This window comes from Chelonia mydas, chromosome 11 (assembly GCF_015237465.2).
Source record: "Chelonia mydas isolate rCheMyd1 chromosome 11, rCheMyd1.pri.v2, whole genome shotgun sequence".
Taxonomy (NCBI): Eukaryota; Metazoa; Chordata; order Testudines; family Cheloniidae; genus Chelonia; species Chelonia mydas.
In genome coordinates this window covers 6,949,019-6,972,348 of record NC_051251.2, presented here as the reverse complement: position 1 = coordinate 6,972,348, position 23,330 = coordinate 6,949,019, and positions in this window count along the sequence as shown.

Below are 23,330 nucleotides of genomic sequence, written 5' to 3'. Positions count from 1 at the left end.
TTGAAGTGGAATCAATGAAGTGACTTGTTCACCGTATTAGCCACATATGACAGAACGACTTCAAAATGACTTGCCGATAAATCATTCATATCTTATAAATGCATTTGCGTCTCTTTGTACTGATACATAAATGCATGAGCACTTAATTGAATCTGATGTCACTCCCCAGCCCACGGTACAGATTTCTCTAGCTCCAGCAGTCACTGTTAGGCAGGTCAAGTGCCATCAACAAGGGAAAAATGAGTGGCATGACATATTTATGGTGTAGGCATAATTACCATTGTATCCTCCAATTAATATTAAATTTTAAAAAAAGCCAATATTCTCCAAAGGAACCTATTTATTATTTAAAAGCCCCCCAAGGGCACTTTCTGACATGGATTGCTGCCGTAGCAGAGCAGAGACATGGAGGCAAGTGAAAGCAGACAAACTGTTAAGCAGCATTTAATCCTTTATGCATGTTTTATACCTAAACAAATTGGAATGTGTAGATCAGTGTCCTCCAGCTGTTTTTCAAACCACATTCTGCTGTCATTAAAGATTTAGGAAGGAAATTTCAAACATAGCTATAATGTCTAGGAAGGCAGGAGGCACTTTTTGGTAGGAGCTGCTTTTTAAGCCTCCGCCAGCTGTAATTGGAGTCGTTTTAAATCGTAAAGCATTCTTTTGCCACTGCAGCCAATGCTTTAAATCTTTTGTACAGTCCTGTCTTTTAGCACAGAGTCCCCTTAATTAGCCAAAAGATATAGTGCATGGATAGTGTCCCAAGAGAGTGTCATCAGGCACATGGGCCAGTCATAAAATACTGGGATCAAATCAATTCTATCTAAAGTATATCTCTTTCCAGGGATGTAATACTCCATGGCTCCTTGAATCCTTATTCCAACAGCCACTGTGAAATTCATTGATTTAATCAGGACGAGGAGATTTCACTTTTTTCCTCCTTTTAATTAGAGGTCTTCACTAAAGGGAAACTGTTTGCTCTCTAGACTGTAATGGGACTGTTGGTTCACAGAGGACTTTGGAGTCTGATTTACTCTCCAGGGCATCAAAATTGTAGGAAGAAGGCACTCACGTTTGCAGACAGATTCTCAGTAGGTCTGGGGCTCTGAGTTACTACAGAGAATTCTTTCCCAGGGGTCTGGCTGGTGGGTCTTACCCACATGCTCAGAATCTAACGGATCACCATATGGGAGGTTGGAAAGGAATGTTCCCCGGGTCAGATTGGCAGAGACCCTGCTGGTTTTTCATCTTCCTCTGCAGCATGGGGCACAGGTCACTTGCAGGCTTAAACTAGAGTAAATGGTGGGTTCTCTGTTTAAGTCTTTAAATCATGATTTAACTCCCATTTGGTGATCTTACTTTAGTATCTCAGTGAGAGATTATGTGTGTCTATAACAGGAGTGGGGCGGGAGGGGCGGTTCTGTGGCCTGCAATGTGAAGGAGTTTAGCCTTGATGATCACAATGGTCCCTTCTGGCCCTAAAGTCTATGAGGTCTTTATTTCAACGGGGAATATCCTCCCTCTCTCTGGGCCTGGCAGTACACATTGAACTTCAGCCTCAGAGGTACCGTTTCTGAGTCTCCCCATGAGAGGTACCAGCAGTTCTAGGCATGGACATGCCCTCTTATACTACTGATGTTACCAACAACTCAATGATTCTGACTTCCAAAGGTCCAAATCCCACCCACTCACTTGCACAAACATAGAAGGTAAATGATAGTGATGCCAGAACTTGTATAGAGCAGGGGTGGCTGTGTAGAGAGACCAGTGTTCTATGCCCTGGCCCCTACCTTATTCCATTCCCAGCACCAACTTTCCAGCTCCCATCCCATGATTGGTTTGTGCCTGAAAACCATTGAGCAGGGCACACTAATGCAACTCTGAGATTCCTGGCTGCAGTCAAAGGTTTACAAGGCCAGTGCAATGTCCTCCCTTCCCTGAGAGTCCATCAAGAAGCCTGGCACCAATTTTAGAATCAAATTATTCATCTGTCCACAAACTCATCATCAACATCAAGGCAAATCCCAAAGGGAGGCAGCCTCCTTGCAGATCGAGCGACAGCCGGAGAGATCTCTAGCTAGGTCCTTAAAACAGCCTGGGTGGATGTTTAGTGCAGTTGGTCAAAAGGGCTGCCACCTAGCAAGGTAGTTTCATTTGTTGCCTTGTGTACCATTTGGCCCCTTCAGACGTATTCTGCAGAAAATAGTCTCTCCACAGCAAAAAAGAAGCTTTTGTTTCCATGTTGTGTGTCTTGAATGCAGACACTTAGGGCTTGATTTTTAGAGATGTTGAACGTCTTTGTCTGAAGTCTGTGGGAGCTGCAGGTGCTCAGGGTCTGACATAACCATGCCTCTGGTGTATACATGCAAGTAACCATAGACCTGTCACCTAAACCATGTTGGCAGCTGCAGTTCGATGCAGTATGATTACCCTTCTACTACTGCAGGACAGCAGTAATTATGCAGACTTGTTTAAAACCTACTCTATTCCATGGCTCAGGTTGCCACATTTTTCTAATGGGTGTGGCTCCTAGATAGAATGTGCATGAAAGACACCATAAAAATATTGCAAAAAGAAAAGGAGTACTTGTGGCACCTTAGAGACTAACAAATTTATTTGAGCATAAGCTTTTGTGATGCTCAGATAAATTTGTTAGTCTCTAAGGTGCCACAAGTACTCCTTTTCTTTTTGCGAATACAGACTAACACGGCTGCTACTCTGAAACCCATAAAAATATCAGGTTTCAGAGTTGCGGCCAGGTTAGTCTGTATCCGTAAAAAGAAAAGGAGCACTTGTGGCACCTTAGAGACTAAGTACCCCCTTTTCTTTTTTTCATAAAAATATCAGGTACTGTTACTTCTTGTAGCACACAGGATGCTTCCTGGTGCATGAGAACCCAGCACTCCTAGCCAGGAAGGCAAAATGTAAACCCAGGATGCTACTTTGGTGCATTCACATCTGATGTTGTGGCTGGTGTTTTCCTGTGAATATTTTCAAAACAGCCAGCTTGCTCGGAATAAAGCTGCAAATTTCACAGCTGTTGTCTGAGACCACTGAGAATCTTGAACCCACATAAAGACAAATGAGAGGATATGGCGGCTGATACAATGTATCTTTAAATATGTATGTATATCTATAAATATCTTGGGCATGTTTTATGCACCCACTACTAATGTATCTAGGTGCCAATAAACATACGTAATGTGGTTATCTTCTTAATATATACACATTCTTTAACCTTCATCTTTTTTTTAATGTTCTCCTTTTGTCTAGTCTTCTCTGTAGTTAAGTATTCTACCCCATTGCGTATGCTCCAATGCTGACCAGTCTCCCATGACTTTCCAGACTCCACTAGCCAAACTTAACTTCTTTAAGGAAAAAGAAAAGGAGTACTTGTGGCATCTTAGAGACTAACCAATTTATTTGAGCATAAGCTTTCGTGAGCTACAGCTCACTTCAAATGCATCTGATGAAGTGAGCTGTAGCTCACGAAAGCTTATGCTCAAATAAATTGGTTAGTCTCTAAGGTGCCACAAGTACTCCTTTTCTTTTTGCAGATACAGACTAACACGGCTGCTACTCTGAAACCTTCTTTAAGAAGGGATCTTTCCTGAGGAATGAACATCTTGTCTGAAACGCTGGGATCTAAAAAGCTGGTGTTCCTTGAAATGACCTCCTTTAAACACACATCCCGACAATGGAACCATCGCTCTCAGAGCCGGAGTGTGGGAATGTTTATAGCCTTACTGACTCTCAAAACAATCCAAAGCTCTCTCTCCTACGGAATCTGATCAAGATTTTCAAAATGCCTCCTGGGTGTGTAGGCCTGGCTTAATATAAGTAATTGGACATGGGTGAGGATTCATTTTTTGGGAGAAATGTGATCTAGAATTCTGGATCACACTAGCAGAAAAGGGAAGTTATAATAATGAGGAAGAAAATGTGCAAGGCTGGAAAGTCCTGGACCTTGTGCACCACATGAAATTAATAATTTGACTGTGCCAATTATGATTGCTATTCCTAGATGGACAAGGAATCCTAAAAGGATGGTATACCTTAATAGTATGCATATAATAGAGAATTGGACCTATAAACAGCATTATCCCAATATGAAGAGGAAATAAACAGAGCCTATTGTAAATGAATCAAGCACAGATGGACCCAACCACATGAAAGAGAGATTTGGCCCAACTAGTCATCAAAGAGAGAGTGAAAAGAGATGGTATAGCTTGGTGACAATATGTGCTCTGGGATACCACAACTCTTTCTGTTGGGACAATACCGTATCAGGGGAGCCTGGATGGATTTTCTCTGAATCTCTTTGGTTCAGATTGGGACCCTTGCCCTACCGCCAAATGTGTGGATTAAGGAGAACACAACTGAGGACGCAACAGAGATCACTGAATGGAAGTCACTGGTGACCAATGTCTTTGCACCCATACCTCTCTTGTCCATTAACACCACTAATTTAATATAAAGAAAAATAGACCAACTAGTGCCTATTGCCCAACTAATAGCCAGGCCATGGGAAATTGGGGACAGTACTGTACAGGCAGTAGAATACCCTGATGGGTTATACTAGAGGAGGTGAGCTTGCAACCCCTGGCTCATACTTTAAGCATAATATTAATGGTAGTTTAAATCATTAGAACTGTAGTCTTGGGAATGTGTTGCTGAGTAGTAAATTCTAACAGGGTGCCCAACTTGAATTACTTTAAAGGGGCCTGAATTTCAGAAGCTGGGTGCTCAGTTGGGTGTCTCAAGCTGGGTACCGCAAAAATGAGGCACCCTAAAGCACTAATCACTTTTGGAAGTCTTGATCTCTATGATTTGAGCACAACACAGGTATCACCTAGCATCTTCCTACTCATAGGCCATGTCTACACTACCCGCTGGATCGGTGGGTAGTGATCGATATGTCGGGGATCGATTTATCGCGTCTAGTGTAGATGTGATAAATCAATCCCCGATCACTCTGCCATCGACTCTGGAACTCCACCAGGGCAAGAGGCGGAAGCGGAGTCGACGGGGGAGCGGCGGCCATCGATCCCGCGCCGCAAGGAAGCAAAGTAAGTGATTCTAAGTCAACCTAAGATACGTCAACGTCAGCTACGCTATTCTCGTAGCTGAAGTTGCGTATCCTAGATCGATCCCCCCTCCACCCTAGTGTAGACCAGGCCATAGAAACTTAGGAGCTGTCAGAATTAATTAAGTCTTTAGCAGTGGATACTTCACAGGGAAAACAAAACAAAAATCAAGCCCAAAATGCATGTAGCTAATTTTACATTGGGAAATTTCCTTCCTTGCCACAAAGATTATAAACTTATTCCCTAAAGTATGATATTCATAGATTCCAAGGCCAGAAGGGACCATTGTCATCATCTAGTCTGACCTCTTGTATAACCCAGGCCACAGAACTTCCCCCAAATATTTCCTAGAATAGATAGATAGGAATCTCCTTCCTTAGAAGTTTTTAAGGTCAGGCTTGACAAAGCCCTGGCTGGCATGATTTGATTGGGGATTGGTCCTGCTTTGAGCAGGGGGTTGGACTAGATGACCTCCTGAGGTCCCTTCCAACCCTGATATTCTATGATTCTATGATTCTATGATCTTTCAGAAAAAAATATCCAATCTTGATATAAATATTGCCAGTGATGGAGAATCCACCACAACCCTTGGTAAATTATCCCAATGGTTAATTATGCTCACTATTACAAAAATTATGCCGTATTTCCAGTCTGAAGTTGTCTAGCTTAAACTTACAGTCATTGGGTCATGTTATACCTTTCTCTGCTAGGTTGAAGAGCCCATTACCAAATATTTGATCCCCATGTAGACTGTAATCAAGTCTGTAGACTTATAGACTGTAATCAAGTCACCCCTTAAACTTCTTTGTTAAATTAAATAGATTGAGCTCCTTGAGTTTAACAACCATTATCATACAATGCATATCTGCAAATATTATCATTTGTCCTTTAAAACATAGGTTTTGTTATAGATATCAATTTAAAATTATACAGAAACTTGTTCCTCAAATTTTTAATTTTATTTTAAACATTACTTTCTGTAGTGGAAGAGTATGTATCTATCCACATGAACCTAAATTGTGCAATTTGAGGCCCATCTTAATTCAAAGATCTCCACTGGGTTTTAATGCTGTTGGGGTTTACCGGAGAAGAATCTATTTGAGGAGATGATAATTTGTCATCCCTCTGTCTTGCAATTATTTCCCAGTGACTCTAAATGATCTGAAGTTGGCCTGTCTTCTGAATCATCAACAAGGCTAGAATTCCTTCCTTCTTTGGTTTTATCTTTTAATTAAACCTCCTCCTGCTTCCAGCCTGAAAAGACACCCTTCTAAAGCTGAGTAAGATTTAGACACCTTAGGAATCAATCTACTCCTGTCACAGGCGTCCTCGTAATAATCTTAACATCTTAAAGTGAACTTTCCCCGTCTCTCAGATCTTCTGGAAGGTGTTTAACAATAGCTGCCTATAACTCACCTCCCCTCTGAGTGAAAACGTTACTCTCATTAATTAGTGATTGTGATGGATATGGCAATTTCCTGCAATATACTTCAAAAACATTATGGTATTAAGGTTATGTATTGTTGTGGGTCAGGATTGTATGCAGCCACCCTGGGGGGCAAGATGTGACAGATATTCAGATGCCATACAGTATCTTTGGGGACCATTGTTTTAAATGAATTGTTTATGTATGATTATGTTCTACTCCATGGTGGAGGGTGCCCTTACCTTGTCCAGGGACTAAAAGGAATGGGTGGTGATTAAGGCAAATCAGTCAGGCTGTAACCCCCAGAGAGGGACCACCTACTGGAGCTGCTCACGTACACTAGCTCAGACTGGATTCTCTAGATGCCAAGAAAGAAAGAAAGGATTTTTGTGATAAATAGCCTGAGTTTAAACTGACACAGAGCCTTCTTACTGATCCAGCAAATGGACAAGAACCTCTGTCTGAGGGGGGAAACCATTGCAGAAATGTTAGAAGATCTTGACTTACTAGGGCCCTGTAAGACTTATGGGTGACTTTTGGTGAGCCTTTAGCATGCATACAATCACAAGGAGGTTAACAATAGGTGAACCCCAGTCCCAGAGCCCATTTGAAGAATTTCCCTGTCGTGTCCAGCCTCTTATCTACTGAACACTCACCATAATACCAGATCTGCTCTCCCCAAGAGAACAGTGTACACCCCAGCTTGTCTGATTCAACTTCGAATCAGCTCTTTATATAATACCACAACACTGAGATATATTTATAGTGAAAACAATCCTAAATTTATTATCAAAGATCAAGATTTAAGAGATAGTGAGTAAGGATAATGGAAACAGTAGGATTACCTACTGTAAAACAAAATCATAGCATGCTTCCTAGAGACTAAACTTAACTTTAACAGGCTAACCAGCTGTATAAAGACGTTTCTCTCTCCCCAAATGTCCTTTGCAGTGTTTCAACCACTGCAAAGCTTGGTTGAGATCCCATTTTCATGAATGCAGTCACACTGACTGATTACTCTCTAGGTGCAGCCAAAAGGGGTGTCTTTTTGCCTTCCTCCTATATTTCTCAAAGTTCATTCTCTGCCCCTGGAGGCAGGACACCCCACTCTGGTTCAGTCTCTGGTGTCTTGTCTCTTTGTTGACTTCCCATGTAAATGGAGTTTCCATTTTGTTAGCAATGCTTAATTTACTTGTGAGCTGAGACAGGTTTCTGCCAGAAAGAGGATGTATAGTCACCTGTCTGTGTATCAACCCTGCCTGTATCATACATTAAGAACTTATTTTCATTATTCATATATAACTTTTTACATGGTATCTGTACATACATTTCACAATGATATTAATGATCAGCATGATCCAGGCTTTCATTTAAGATCTTACATGACACTTTTAGATGAACCAGACTGTACATACAAGGATCAGGATATTCTTGTAATCTCCTTGCCACCTGGCATTGAGGGGTTCTTGAGTCACATGTTTTAATAGCAGATTTAAGCATAAGCCTTTTTTTTAAGTATATTATCTCACCAAACAATCCCCAGAATGCTCTATTTACTGATCTGTTCTGAAGCCACTACAATTTTGCAAGTCCAGTATGCTTTAAATGGAAAAACAGGATTTAAGTGTCAGCTATTGTCACTGATATATATAAATATTTATTCAGTAAACTCAAAACAAAGATAATCTGCCTTTTGAATTAGTATTTTCAGACACGGAAATGAAGTAATTTAAATGCAACAGAATGATCCTCAGCTGATAAAACAGAATAGACAAAAGAAGGTATTAGGGATAAGTCCAGGTACTAAATTATCTGCTCTCTAGTTCCAACAATGGGTACAGAATACACATTTTTCAATGCTCCACATGTTAAGGTCGGATATTTATGGTACACAGTATTAATAATGGTTAGCATTTTTATGTTCAGTGAATATGCAGACGCTAATTCTCATAACTCCCCTAAGAGGTAAGTAGAAAGGTAAATATTATTCTCCCCATTTTACAGAGATAGAATGCTGCATTAGCTGGAACTTGGGTCCAAGTCAGTCTGGCAGTTCCTAAGGTCCTTTGTTCCTAATAAATCTGAAGAGCATTCCATGGAGTATGCAGGGCCAAGAGTCATCTGGAAGACCATAAAGGTGGGAGTTTGAAGTGACTTCCTGCCACTGACTAATTCCGTGGCGTTGGGCCTTTCTCTTAGACTGACTTGAACCCAAGTTCCAGCTAATGCAGCATTCTGTCTCTGAGAGTAGCCAATGGCCGATGGTTCAGAGGAAGGTTTAAGAATCCCACAATAGGCAGATGCGGGATAATCTGCCCACACATTAGGTCTCCCGTCTAGTGGTTAGATATTGGCTCAAGCTCTGGCCCATAAGGTTTAATATCCCGTTCCAAATTTTCATTAGCATCAGCTATTCTGGATTCTGAGTGAATGCCCTTGACTCTCATTAACAATGTTGCATTACAAATGGGACATGACTGCTTAGGAAGGAGTACTGCAGAAAGAGATCTGGGGGTCATAGTGAATCACAAGCTAAATATGAGTCAACATTGTAACACTGTTGCAAAAAAAAGAAAACGTCAGTCTGGGATGTATTAGCAGGCGCGTTGTCAGCAAGAAGTAATTCTTCCTTTCTACTCCGCACTGATATGGCTTCAGCTGAAGCATTGGTTGTGTGCAGGCCACCTCACAGAAATGACATATGATGCAGTGTTTGAGGGTAAGGGATGATCTTGGAAAGGTCTCCACAAAGGAGGTAAAGAAAGCCCTCTCTTTCACTGGAAACCTCTATTTTAGACAACCTATGACTGTGATAGGATCTATCAGGCTTTCTCTTTCCCCGGCTGGAGGGCTGAGCATCCTAAACACCGCCCCCCCCCACCTCTGGCCGCCCCCATTTCTTAACAAAAACCCATTCAGGATGGAGTGCCAGCAAGACTTCCTCCAGAGGCCTAGAAGGGCCAGGAAGAGACACTGACCAATCAGGAGCCAATAGGCCAGTAAAGAAGGTTTGCCTGCTTCCTCTCAAAAGAAGAGCTGGGTGAGGCTGGGACAGGACAGAAGCACCTCAGTACTAGCCCAGAGCCCCAAGGCCAAGCCAGCACCTTGGCTTAAAACACTGCAACCAAGCAGTTAAACTTTTGCGTTTGTTAGTTTAAAGGTGCAGACAGCCAAAAGCTGAGTTTATGGTTTAACTGTTTAAATACTGATGTCAAACTCCAAACTGGCTGCCACACTTTGTAAATTGAGGCAGGGAGCACCTGCATGTTCCTCCCGAAGGTGGTGTGATGGGGAAGCCACACCTGTGGCAAAGACAAAGCTTGAAGCCATTGCTCTTTTTTACTGAAGCAAAACTCCCAATGAGTGAGTGAGGAATAATAACCTGTGCCAGCAAACACAGCCAGGTAGGCTGCTAACCACAATTGGAAGACCAGTGCCTGGCAATAAGGGCTTGCTAGATCAGCTCCCAGATAAGGTCTTCAGGATGTGACTCATTATAATTTGTAAAGAAGGACTTGAAGCAATATCCCATTTCCCTCACCTCCCTACTCTTTGAAGATGTTTGTGTCATAATGTAGATCTGAACTCTATGAACTCAAGCAACCTTCTGGATATAAGGAGAGCTCTAAATCTGACCCTTTCCCTGCTCCCATTCATCAGCTCTAACCTTTATAATTGAAGCCCATATCTAAGGCATTCCCCACAGAGTTGACAGCCAACGGATATCCTCTGTGCCACTTAAGTCTTCAAGCTAGGGGTTAAGTGGGATTTAAATGATGCATGGTCCATGCACTGGCTTACTGCACGGGGGTGATTTCACCCTAACTCCATAGTTTCTGGAACAGTGCTGGCACCAGTGCAAAGCTTTTAAAAAATATAAATGAGACTTTTTTATATGTCTCAAAGAGTTAAATTGCTGCTTCTTTCCTGCCTCTTTAGTGTCATTATTGAACTGGCAAAAAAATGTATTATGAAATCCTCATATGTGCCAGATAGTCTCATCAGCTTAAGCTTCTTCCATAAACAATTTTGTAAAGCTGGAGATTACACTTGCTTATTCTTTTTATTCTCCCATCTCCTCAGCTAGCCTAATGGATGAAGACGTTTTAAAGCGATGAACATATTTGCAAGCGTGGGTGTAAATTTGCACATTTTTTCCCTTCTTTTCTCCCCTTCATTATAAATGGATGAAGTGCCTTTGTGCAGGAAACACCTTTCTTTGCCAAGAGTGATAAGTGATAAGTAAATGCCCTTCTGTCATGCTAGTTTGGTGCTTCACATCCATCCCTATCACCAACTGACATCCTGACCGGCTGCCTTTGCACAGTATGGAAGTGTGGTACCAAGTGGAAAAGAGTTTTCTCTCCCACCTAATTATTGATCCTGAGCTTGCATTCATCTAGCATTCATTAATGCTAGATTGGAGGGGTGGCAGCAAGAAAGCATACAGTTTACAAGTGTTGGCAATTAATTAAATGTAAATGCAGGGGGAAAGTGCACTGTATTGTTCAGTGTGCCTCAATTATATGAACCCCTTCGCTGAAGTAAAAAATGTTCATAACCCCTTACATTCACTATAAAACTGTAAACAGTGTCAGTGGTAAACCTATAGTGGTGTGTGTATTTCCAGTGGCTGACAGAGGGTACTTGACCCTGAAGGGAACGGCTGTCTGGGAAGTGGAGGAGTGAGATGTTCTTTGCTTTGGACTGTAATAAATTTTTCAGTGCCTCACAACCCCTGCGATTGCCGATTCGGTTGCCATTCTGTGAAACACCACAGCTTGGGGAGATAGTGTCCAAAAATCCTTACTATCTGAAGGCTGTTAATGGGGAGTGTGTAATAATTTGATGGCCTTGATCCAATTCCTCATGGCCACAGGTCCACCTCCCCAAAATCATTATCCAAAGCGGCACTAACGTAGCTCACGGGTTTGGTATTTTCAGGTGCTGGATGGCTGCCCGGAGAACTGAAGGCATACCAGGTACAATGGCACGTAGGCATTTTCATGCTGCTCCCCCACCAGTGTGCTGCAGATGTTATCTGAAGAGACTTAATCTATGGATAACTCTTTGTACATTCATTTCTTGGCCTTTGTGTTGAGACTGGCAAGAAGAGAGGTTTAGCTACACAAGATGTGCAAACGCTGAAATCTCAGACCTAAGTGAATATTGAGTATGAAATCCAGCACTGATCATTCTTCCTCGCTGTAGTCAATAAAGTTACATGGGATGCAGTGTGGTCTAGTGGCTTTGGAACTGGACTAGAAGTCAGGAGATCTGGGTGCCAGTCCTAGCTCTGCCATTAACCTGCTATGTGCCCTGGGGCAAGTCATTGCACTTCTCTGTACCTCTATTTCTACTGTAAGCTCTTCAGGGCAAGGATTCATAGAATCTCAGGGTTGGAAGGGACCTCAGGAGGTCATCTAATCCAACCCCCTGCTCAAAGCAGGGCCAATCCCCAATTTTTGCCCAAGATCCCTAAATGGCCCCCTCAAGGATTGAACTCACAACCCTGGGTATAGCAGGCCAATGCTCAAACCATTGAGCTATCCCTCCCCCACTTCTCTCAGGTCAAATATATTCAGGGCCTAGATTTCATTGGGGGTCTGTAGTTGCTGTATTAAAAATAGCTTTGGGGTGTAAGTTAGTGTAGGATTTGGCCTGGTTCCATTCCAAAGATTCCATTCCAAAGATTTGTTACTGTAACTTCTGAGGACAGTTCATGACATTTCAGAAGTGGTTGAAAAAAGGGTCTCAGTTGTTGGGGCTCATGCCCAAGAATCATCTCTGAAACTTTCTTGGTGCTCTTTTTCTCAACTTGAGATTGAACGGTCATGCAGTGGTGAGTCTGTCTGACTAAGTTTGCACTGCCTTTCCCTGTGCTATTTTTGTTCTGTGGTCAAATGCAAGATTTCCCAGAGGTCCGTGACCTATTATAAGCACTAAACTCACGTAATTTAAAAATACATAAATAACTACACTTTGCACATCTGTTACAGAACTCAAAGCACTTGGCAGACATTAGCCCGTTAAACCTGATGACACCCATGTGTGGTGACTAAAGGACATAAAGATTTTCAAAGATTGACAGTGTATGTGCCTAAAGTGATTGGACATGTGCCTATATAAAATACATATGGAGATCTCTTTACCCTCGACTGAACTCAGGAACTGTTTAAGGAGCACAGCAACATTACTGTATGGACAGCAAATGGAGAAGAATACGATTCCAAATTCAAACTACAGAGGGAATTTTGGTAGGCAGAATATTATTGCTGAGTTGGAATTTGCTCATGTTATCAGTTGTCAGTTTTGTAATACCACAAGCTTAATATATATAGATACATACTTATAGATACACACAAGCTTAATATATATAGATACACACTTGAGTCATTTCCTTTCTCCTTCTGCAACAAAATAACACATTAGATCAATTCTATGACTCTCTGTAAAGCCACAGGCCTCTCTTAATACTTTTATCCCAACCCAGAAAGTCTGGCCAGTGTTCTATAAGAACTAATTATTTAGGAACTGTATAAAGTTTGTTCATATCTGCCAGTATCTGAATAGGAAAAGATGGCGTTTCTGATTAACGAGGGTAAGACTAAACTCTGACGAACGAATGGTGCATCTGTTGTTTGCGAGGCTCTTTCAGAATGTGACAAATTCACCCCTGCAAAGCATCAAGTGCAATTGACAAACACACAGAATCCAAAAAGAAAAATGATGTCAAAAAAGCCATTAGAGTTCAATATTTGGCAGATCATTTCAGTCACACTATAGGAAACTGTGATATGCCCCTGTCTCATCTGACTAGCTATATTGTGTGTCTGTTTGTATGTGTGAATATAACATATTTTTATGCTTTTATTTTCTTCAGTCCAATCTAGGTCTTTTCTTCTATTTAAGTCAAAATGTTGTTTTGGGTTCCCTTAATCATTTCTGTAGAAGGGTATACAAGGCAGACAGAGGCTATTTCACTTAGCTTTTGTTATATCTGCAAAACAAAACAAAACAAAAAATAACCCCCAACCAGCCTATAATGACATTTTTAAATGGTGGACTTCAACGCTGCCAGAGTCTTGTAAAGAGGCTTTTCCAGCTTAGTGTAAATGGGAATCAGACTCACTGTCTGTCTAGTGTCTAAAATATCAATCACAGACTTCTGCACAAACGGGATAACATTTTAGCTATTAAGGCTCTCCTTAATGTTGCTTCTGGGAGAGGCGATGTGGACCAGTGGATAGACTGGGAATCAGGAGAGCTGGATTCTCTGCCCCTAAGGGCAGCTCTACACTATGGGGTTAAGTTGACCTAAGTTACACAACTCCAGCTACATGAATAAAGTAGCTGGAGTCGACGTACCTGAGGTTGACTTATAAAAGTGTCTACACCATGCTGGGTCAACTGGAGAAACTCTCCCTTTGACTTACCTTATGCTTCTCGTTCCAGTGGAGTACCAGAGTTGACGGGAGAGTGATCAGCGGTCGATTTAGTGGGTCTTCAATAGACCTGCTAAATCGACCCCCGGTGATCGACCCCCATGGTAAGTGGAGACAAGCCCTGAGTGTACATCTATGCAGCAATTAAACGCCTAGAGCCTGGTCGGGTCAGCTGACTTTAGGCTCGCGGGGCTCAAGATGCAGGACTGTAAAATTGCTGTGTAGATGTCAGCTGACCTGGGTCAGCCATGGCTGTGCTGCGGGTCTTTTATCCCACTGTAGATGAACCCTGAGGGTCACAATGTGGACTTGGGTAATGTGGACTTGGGCAACTCACTTCAGCTGCTATTATGAGTGAAGAACAAGCAACATAAATAATTGACCAGATCCTCAGATGGTATAAAGCTGGTGTATTTTCAATGATGTCAATTAGCCAAACCTTCAGTGTAGCTCCGTTGACTTCACCAAAGCTTTGCCAGGTTACACTAGCTGAAAGTCCGGCCCAGTGTCTGTTAATCTTATCCCTGTGTTAAGTACATAACTCGTTTTCTTTCTCAACTTTTGTTTTGTTTGTTTTGTTTGTTGGTGATTAGTACAACAATTACTTCCCCCAGTATATCCATACGAAAAACACATCAACTTTGGTAAAGGTTAGCAAATCCATTAAAAGAGCAAGAATGGTGCTTTGCCCTGTTATCTGTACCCATAAAACTAGTGCTGATGCATTGTGTTTCTCATAATGAGTACAGCTGGGAGAGCTATTAGTAGCAAACAGTTTATCTGATTAATGTAACCACTGTTTCTGTTTGCAGATTATTAGACATATTTTTCCAAATTTTTCCAAACCCACCATAGAGAAGGCTGGAAAATAAATACTTGCAGTGAAAAAGTGTACATTTTTCTATGAAAACCATAACACGATTTCTACTTTAGGTTTTCAGAAAGTGGCTTTTTAACATTGAATAACTGGAAAATTTAGAAAGAAATGGAAATTTTCATTTAGAAAAAAGGCCATCAGGGGGTTTCAAATATAAAATGTCAGCCAGCCCTACTCACAAATATTTCATCAATGTTCTACATAAAAGATTTCAGTTTATCAGTGATTGACTAACTGTGACTATTGCACTGACTATTCACTATCCACACTGGGCCATATTGAAACACCCCGATGTACACCGAGCAGCATTGCAAAAAACCAAGACAATACCCATGCCTCACCAAGTCTCAGAGCCCAGGGCGACAGATTCAGGCTTGCATGGCTCACGCTAGAGCACTAAGAAGCATAGGTGCTGGACCTAGGGGTGCAGCGGGTGCTGTCTCCCCCCCCGGCTTGAAGTAGTAATAACAGCCCAAAGTCACGGCTTCCGCCTTCGGTATCCCTACTATAAAAATTGTTCCAGCATCACGGCTCAAAACAGCTGCTGCTGCTTGGTCTCTGAGGCCCACACCCTCCCTGGGGTCCTAGAGACCGGGGTCCAGCGCATGACTGGTTTTAGTGTCATAGGATGAGCCCTGCAACCCTGAGTCAGCAGACCTGGACCCTGCGCCTTGCTGCCATGCTGTTCCTTTGTTTTCTGTCATTTAGACATACCCAATGAGACCATTTGTGGATAAAATCCTATTCATCCTGAAGAAAGGTGTAAAACTCGAGTCCAGTCTGGGTTAGATTATGACTTTGCCATAAGCGCTGAGTAGGCCAGGAGCAGACTAAGGATGGAATTGTGACTCAGGGTCACAGTAGAGTCTGGTTCCTCCTTGCTCCAAGAGGGAAATTATCTGTGCCAGCTCTATCTCTGCTAGGGATTAGTTCCATCCCTGCTCGAGCTCAGCTCCTCCCACTCCCTGCCCCCGCCCGCCCGTGTGGATGGGGGAGCGGCAGAAAGAATGTGGTCCCCCCAATCACTGCACACCAGACTCAGGGCTGACATTTGTGAACGTAAACATGCATGCAGCCCTTTCCCTCTCACCGCCTGGCCAGCTAGGTTCCGGTTCTGGTCCTCTCTAGGGACGGAAGAATAACTCATCTTCTGAATCCATAGTCGGTCCTGGGCCTCTCCACCGAGACGGTGGTCACTCCGGCAGCTAGCCTCACCAATGATAAAGGGGGATGGAGAGCAAATCCCGTCTCTTTTCCCCAAACTTAAAAAAAATATTACATAAACAAACTGAATTGAATGCTGCGGACAGGCCTAGTCCACATGCTCACCCCGCCCCCTAGTGGTGGCTAGAGACAAAAATATGCAGGTCTGTAGCCGCAACTGTAGCAGGCTCATCAGCCCTTACAGAGGCCCCGACCCAGCCACCACTAGAAGGGGACAGGATGCCACCTTGAGCAGGAGTGGACTGCGGCGAGGCAATGGACTGAGAGCCCTGGGGACTGGAATAATTTCTCTGTCCGCAGCACACTGTCTATTTCCGCACACCATCCAATGCCAGTAAGCTTTGGAGTTTCTAACTGCACCCATGGGTTTGAGCTTCTTTATCAATTTTATGTTTATCATTTTGACGTGCTTAAGTGAATTTGTACCCTGTGCAAGGATTGTTATAGTGAGAGGGACCCTGTAGAATCATACCTTGTCATGGTTTAATGGTTTAATATACTGACTATTAACAGTGCACTTTAGAATTTTTACACTACTTTCAAAAAGCCACTTGCCAACCCTGGGAAACTCTCTTTATTCATCTGAGGTGCTATTACATCAGTTCGGCGCATGGTAACTCGTATAGGGAAGCACTAAAACTCTGAGATAGTTTAAGGGAGTGAGTGAGGAGAAGGAAGAGACTTATCATGTGAAAATGGGAGGCGAATGAGTTAGAGATTGACATAGGGCTGTAATAAGACATTGATGATCATTTGTATCCTAGAGATGGGAGTTCTCTGCATTCTGAGGCTGGGGAGCCAGTGAACAAGGTTTTTGAGCAATGATTGTGTTGCAAGGTGTCGAAGACTAGATTCATGAATGATTGGGAGGTGCAGTGGTCATTCTGTAGAAGTCCACATTTACCCTAGCCTTAGCGGTGTTTGACTTTGCAATAATGACAGATTTATGGCCACATTAGACACGGTGGTTGTCACTGTGTTCTACACTACTTGGAACTTCACGGTGACAGCAGGGACAACATTTGGATTCCCCCATTTCTTAAAACCTATATTCCTACAGTCTGAGCAAAAGGAGAACCTCCACAAGCAGTATAGGGCTTAAGATGCAAAGTTGAACAGGTCTGATTGCATCTGGTAGTGTGCAGCAATACACAAATATTCACCCCATCAAGCTCCAGGGCTCCCCAACACCTGCAGCAGCGGGGGAGCTGCCGGGGAATTCTCCCCACTGCCCGAAGCAGCTGGGAAACTGCCAGGGGATTCCCCACACTGCCTGCGGCAGCTGGGGAGCTCCTGGGGGTATTCCCCCCCACACGGGTGGCAGCTTGGAAGCTGTGGGAGACCCCCACCACTCCAGGCAACAGGGGTACCCCGAAGCTCCCGGCCATGCGACCTCCGTGACCAAATCGTAGCCTTACTTAAGAGTAATTATTTGTATTACAGTAGTGAAGGGGTTCTCAAACATCATTGCACCATGACCTCCTTCTGACAACAAAGTCACTACTGTAGCCTGATTTATAACTCATGAATAAATATATATTACTTTGAGGGACGACAGGTTTTTGTCCCAAGATTAGGCCCAGTATTATTCAAATTATTATATAGTGGTAAAAATGGGTGACAGCAGGGACAACACTTGGATTCCCCCAGTCATTGCTCAAAAACCTGGTGGTAAACACCCATTTTTTCATGGTTTGTATGTATAAGAACATCTTCTGTATTTTCCACAGTATGCATCCGAATAAGTGAGCTGTAGCTCACAAAAGCTTATGCTCAAATAAATTGGTTAGTCTCTAAGGTGCCACAAGTCCTCCTTTTCTTTTTGCGAATACAGACTAACACAGCTGTTACTCTGAAACCTCTTATTATATAGTTGTGAACTCCAATGTGTAAGGGTGCAACACTCACACTATAGGAACTTTTTTATATTTACAAATACATAATTTATTAATATATTTAGCAAAGTTACACACACTTTAACTCGGTGAGGTAGGTAGAGATAATACAGAAAGTACATTTGAGCATCCATACTTACACCGTCCCTTGCAAAGCAACCTGAAATGTTAGCCATTATCTTCCTCATCACGGGCACCCTCCTCATCTTCACCAGTGGCCATCATTTTGGCCCCTCCCAAGGGCTACATCTCTCTCTCCTACTGCCCCAGGTTGCGATGCCACTTTTGTAATACGTTACGCTGCCGTTACTATGTCTAATGTATATTTAATAGGGGTTTTACCCCTTTTCCTTATATGTATTTTCTTCCCTTTCCAATGTTAAGGTGTCCTTTTTTTATAGGTTAGTGTATTTATGATTTTACCCCATTTTTATATGGGTCAATTTGTTGTTATGGCACTCATGCGGTCGGATGTTCCGTCCCAAAACCTTTCAGAAGCCAGTGTCAGTTTCTGTTTTGTGGTTGGCTGGTGTCATTATCTACAAAATTCCCCACTATGCTCTACTTCCAGTTCCCCAAAACTTATGGGTTACTTAAGTGTATTTATGCCAAAGTTCATAGGCTTCAAGCCTCATGCTAATTGCTGAAGACAATGACTTACAGGATACAAGCCTGTAGGTTCCTCATGTAACCCACACACCTTCTGGGTGTGGTGTTCTGTCCCATCTAGAGGCACCACACCCACGTAGAGAGAGAGATAAAATGAGTCTGCTCTGCAGCCTTAGCTAAGAGGTAGTTGGCCTTTAGCTCATGCGCTAAGCTCCAGAGATCCCAGGTTCGATCCTGCCCGCCGACGACTGGGGTCTGTCGGTGTTACCCGTACCTTACTGCTGAATATAATAAAACGGAATATAATGCAAAGCAGTGAATGTAATAGAAGTAAGCTGGCCCACTGGGCTATACTACATGACTGCAGGAGTGGGGTGGAGCCTGAGCCCCACCGCCTTGGGTCGGGGGAGAGGGGCCGCAGCCCAAGCCCCACCACTTCGGATGCGGGTGGAGCTTGGACTTCAGCTTCAGCCCTTGATCCCAGCAAGTCTAATGCTGGCCCTAGTGACCCCATTAAAATGGTGTCCCGACCCACAGTTTGAGAACCGCTGCAATAATGTGTAATGTCTGCAGCTGAAGAGCTTACCATATAAAGTGACAAGACAGCCAAAGAACAGGAGGGGAAGCAGAGACGGAGGGACTTGCGCAAGGTCACAGCTACTCAGGGACAAAGCAAGGAATAGAACTGCGGTCTCCTGCAGCCCTTTCTGCTGGACCCACCCTGCGTCTTTCTGTGAGCAGTCCTATTGTGTAAATGAGAGTGGCAAGTCGGGAAATTTACATGTCAAGGCACAGTTGGCCTTTTCAGAATGACTGACAAGAAGGCAGGAGCAATAATGTTGACTTTCTAGCAGCCTCAACAGTTGCCAACTCAGGCTGATAATAGGTTTATCATTGCTTGGAGAGAGAGAAAGATAACCTGATCTGTGTCGGGCAGCTGTTGTTTCACCCAGAGAAAAGGCCATTCTCCTAAAGTAACACATCCTTTATTAGGCTGCCAAAAAGCAGTTTAGTGACTGTGATTCTAAAACTCCTGTGGGTAATGCTCAACAAACTGTAGTGAAGGAAGTAGCAGTGCTGAAAATAGATACTCTGGCCATCTCTGGGGTGCTTGGGATGGAGAAAGGACTTCTTAAATAAGGGGTACTGATTCTGCAGCCTAAGAGGAAGTGGGGTGAGGACAGCCAAAGTGTGAATCTCTCTCTCTCCCCTTTCATTTACTTGTTTCACTCTGGTTTTAATCTCCTTATCTGTGTAGAAAAAAGTGTCTCGGGGTAATTTTCTTACCACCGTCCTTTTCAATACTTTAAAAACTATTATAGAAGTTAGTAATGAAAAAAGTCCTATTACATCCCACCAAGTCAACCTCCCTGCCAGTGCAGCACTGGTCCCTATAGGACGTCTCTAAATGTTTGAGGAGTCTCAGACAACATGGTTCCCAGTGCTTCCATTGGAGGGACTATCCTATAGCACAGTGCATCTTCCGGTCCAGACATTTATTTCCAGATATTCAGCCCAAATTTTCCTCATAAGTTCAGCCCATAACATTGTTAACTTAGAAGCAGCTGACCCTTATGAATTGGAAACCTCTCTTATTCTAAGGAGGTGCAGTTCACAAAGAGTGTTTGAGTTTAATATTTTTTTCCCTACAAAACTTCCCTCACCTCAAGATAGAATAATTGAATTAAACAAAACCCTACATCTCTAAAGGGAACTTCTTAGCTAAAGAGAAGCTTGTGCTATTTATTTTTAAAACTGGCCCTTTTGCATGGCTGGTTTTATCTTGGGAGCCTTTTGTCTTAATGTTGTCAGCTTCGTAGCACAAACTCTAAGCCAGGCCTTCAATCCGCATAGCAAGTTTCAAGCTGGTCTGATTTGTGCAAGTCGGTTTTAGAGCACTATAAAAATTCAGCTTTAAATGAAAATAGTGTTTCTTCCTGAACTATGGTGTGAACAAGTACTGCCTCCTATTAGTGACAGAAGAGCCCCCCTCCACAGCATAAGTAGGCTATTACAAGTAGGTTTATTTAACTTCGTATTAGAAGGTTCCTCTCCCCCCTCTATGCTCTTCCATTGACAGTTCCTCTGTGTTAGTTTTCACCATTTCCCAGCTTTGATCATTGTATCTCTCAAGCGAATCCCAAAACCAAAAACATTCAAGTTCACGATGAATTTCCCAGTGTATGAAGTTTGGATGGGAGTGGAATTAGGTTCCATCAGTTTGTCTAACCCTGCATTGAACCCCATTCTGTTAGTTGATAGGAGTCAGTTGCAACTAGTTTCAGAGTAACAGCCGTGTTAGTCTGTATTCGCAAAAAGAAAGGAAGACTTGTGGCACCTTAGAGACTAACCAATTTATTTGAGCATGAGCTTTCGCGAGCTACAGCTCACTTCATCGGATGCATACTGTGGAAGTTACCACTATACATACAGACACCATAAACAATAGCTCCTCCCACCCCACTCTCCTGCTGGTAATAGTTTATCTAAAGTGATCATCAAGATGGGCCATTTCCAGCACAAATCCAGGTTTTCTCACTCTCTGCCCCCCCTCAGACAAACTTACTCTCTTGCTGGTAATAGCCCATCCAAAGTGACCACTCGCATCACAATGTGTATTATAATCAAGGTGGGCCATTTCCTGCAGGAATCCAGGTTCTCTCACCCCCTCACCCCCCTCCAAAAACCACACACACAAACTCACTCTCCTGCTGGTAATAGCCTATCCAAAATGACCACGCAACTGATTAAAAAACATAAACACATTTCATTAAAATGTTTCAAAAATTTGTATTTGTCCTTTTCCCCCTCAAAATTTAAAAAAAACTTTGACCAGCTCTAGTTGCACCATCTAGCTGTCTCAGTTAAGCCATATATGAATTAAGACGCAAATACCACAAGTACCTTCTGGTCTTAATATCAAATGACAAGGTCTCAGTACTCATAGCTCATCCCATAATCTGTTCTGTGAAAATCCCCTATTTCAATGCATTATGTCACAAAATAGGGTTCAGACATCATCCGCCATGGTTAGGAAGAAGCCACTGGACTAAATGAACCATCCATGTTCCTGTTTCAAATACCACGAGACACTTTTAAAAAATGGTGAGACATTCTCCTGTATTAGCCCTTGTCCAGTAAGGATTTACACAGAGTTTAAGGGAGAAATGGTATCCGCTAGGCATGTTTATTTATTGATGTGTGAGAGGGGTGAAATTCTCCATCACTAGCTTCCTTTTAAAAAAAACGTAATATGCCATGATTTTCATAGCAACCCAACTCTCTGGCTATGCCCACACACCTAGACAAATGCAGTGTTACAACAGGGCCCTTGAGAGCATTATGGCGCCAGTCAGACATTAGAAACTGGTTTTAGACACTGATCCATGACTGCCTTCCAGTGAAGAATGTTTTGGGACATTGGAAAGCATTCAGGAGCGCCAGGGCACTGGAGGACATCAGCAAGCCATCTGAGTTTGCCATCAGGCTCTGGAGACTTAATGGGCCCTGGAAAAGTAAATAAAAATGAATTACAATAGAATACTAGGAAGAATGTAGAGAAACGGCAAGTTTTGGGACAGAAGCCATTTGCTGTGAGAGACAGAGTTTTGAATCCATGACAGAAAGTATATAATAAAATCCAGTACACAAGTAAATCACTTGGATGGGTATCACAAACTTTTTACTGCAGCAAATTGTGTTAATCCCCCCTCTCCCTGCCCCCGGGAAAAAACAGGCAAGCAGGCTGTGTGACTGTCCCCAAGGTAACTGTAAATTTTCATCATGATGCTAAGGGAGGTGCAGGGGGCCGGAACAGAATGATCCCAGAAGTTTAAAAAAAATTACAAATATAAAAATCCAACCATCCTAGTGAAGAACATGCTCCATTGTTATAGTGATGAACAGTCTAACTTTCCAGGCCAGCAGAGGTAAGGCAAAGAGGCAACTGGTTATATCCAGGAAAGCATCTAGGAAGCATTGAAGTTAATGGATTTAAGCCTGTGTTATACACATGGCTAAATACTTTGCTGAATAGAGTTGGTTTTAAGTATGTGCTTGTAACCATGCCTCTATGGGTCACAACTGAGAATACCAAATTCAGGACAAACTGCTGAGAAATAGGGCAGATACACCCCAAAACTGGAGGCTATTCTCCCAGGAGATATACCTAACCAGCAACAAAAATGACCTTCTGTTTCACCACACTGACTAACAAGAAGTCAGAACAGCAGTTTCCTTAGGCATCCCAGTCCTTGTATCACCACCAAAAACACTAGACTTAGAGATGAGTCATTCTTTAAAACCAATTTCATCAAATAAAAGGTTCTTCTGATCCCAAAGGACCAGCCACACACCCAGGTCAATATACAACTCAGATCTTACCTAAAAATCACGCTGTTGCCAATACTTTAGTATCTAAAACCTAAAGGTTTATTTATAAAAAGAAAGAAAGAAAGGTGAGAGTTAAAATTGGTTAACAGAATTAAATTCATGCAATAATTTCAAAGTTCTTAGTTCAGGCTTCTAGCAGTGATGGAATAAACTGCTGACTTAGGTCAAGTCTCTGGTTGCTTCCAAGTCATTGGAAGATCCCCAGTTCCTTGGTTAGAATGCTCCCATCAGTATAAGTTCATAGTCCAGAGGCTGGAGCAGGAAAGAGGCAAAATGGAGATGTTTCCAGCGCCTTTTATAGCTTCTGCCATGTGGAGGGAAATCCATTTTTTCAAACAAAGTCCTCAGCACAGCTAGTGGAAAATCACAGAT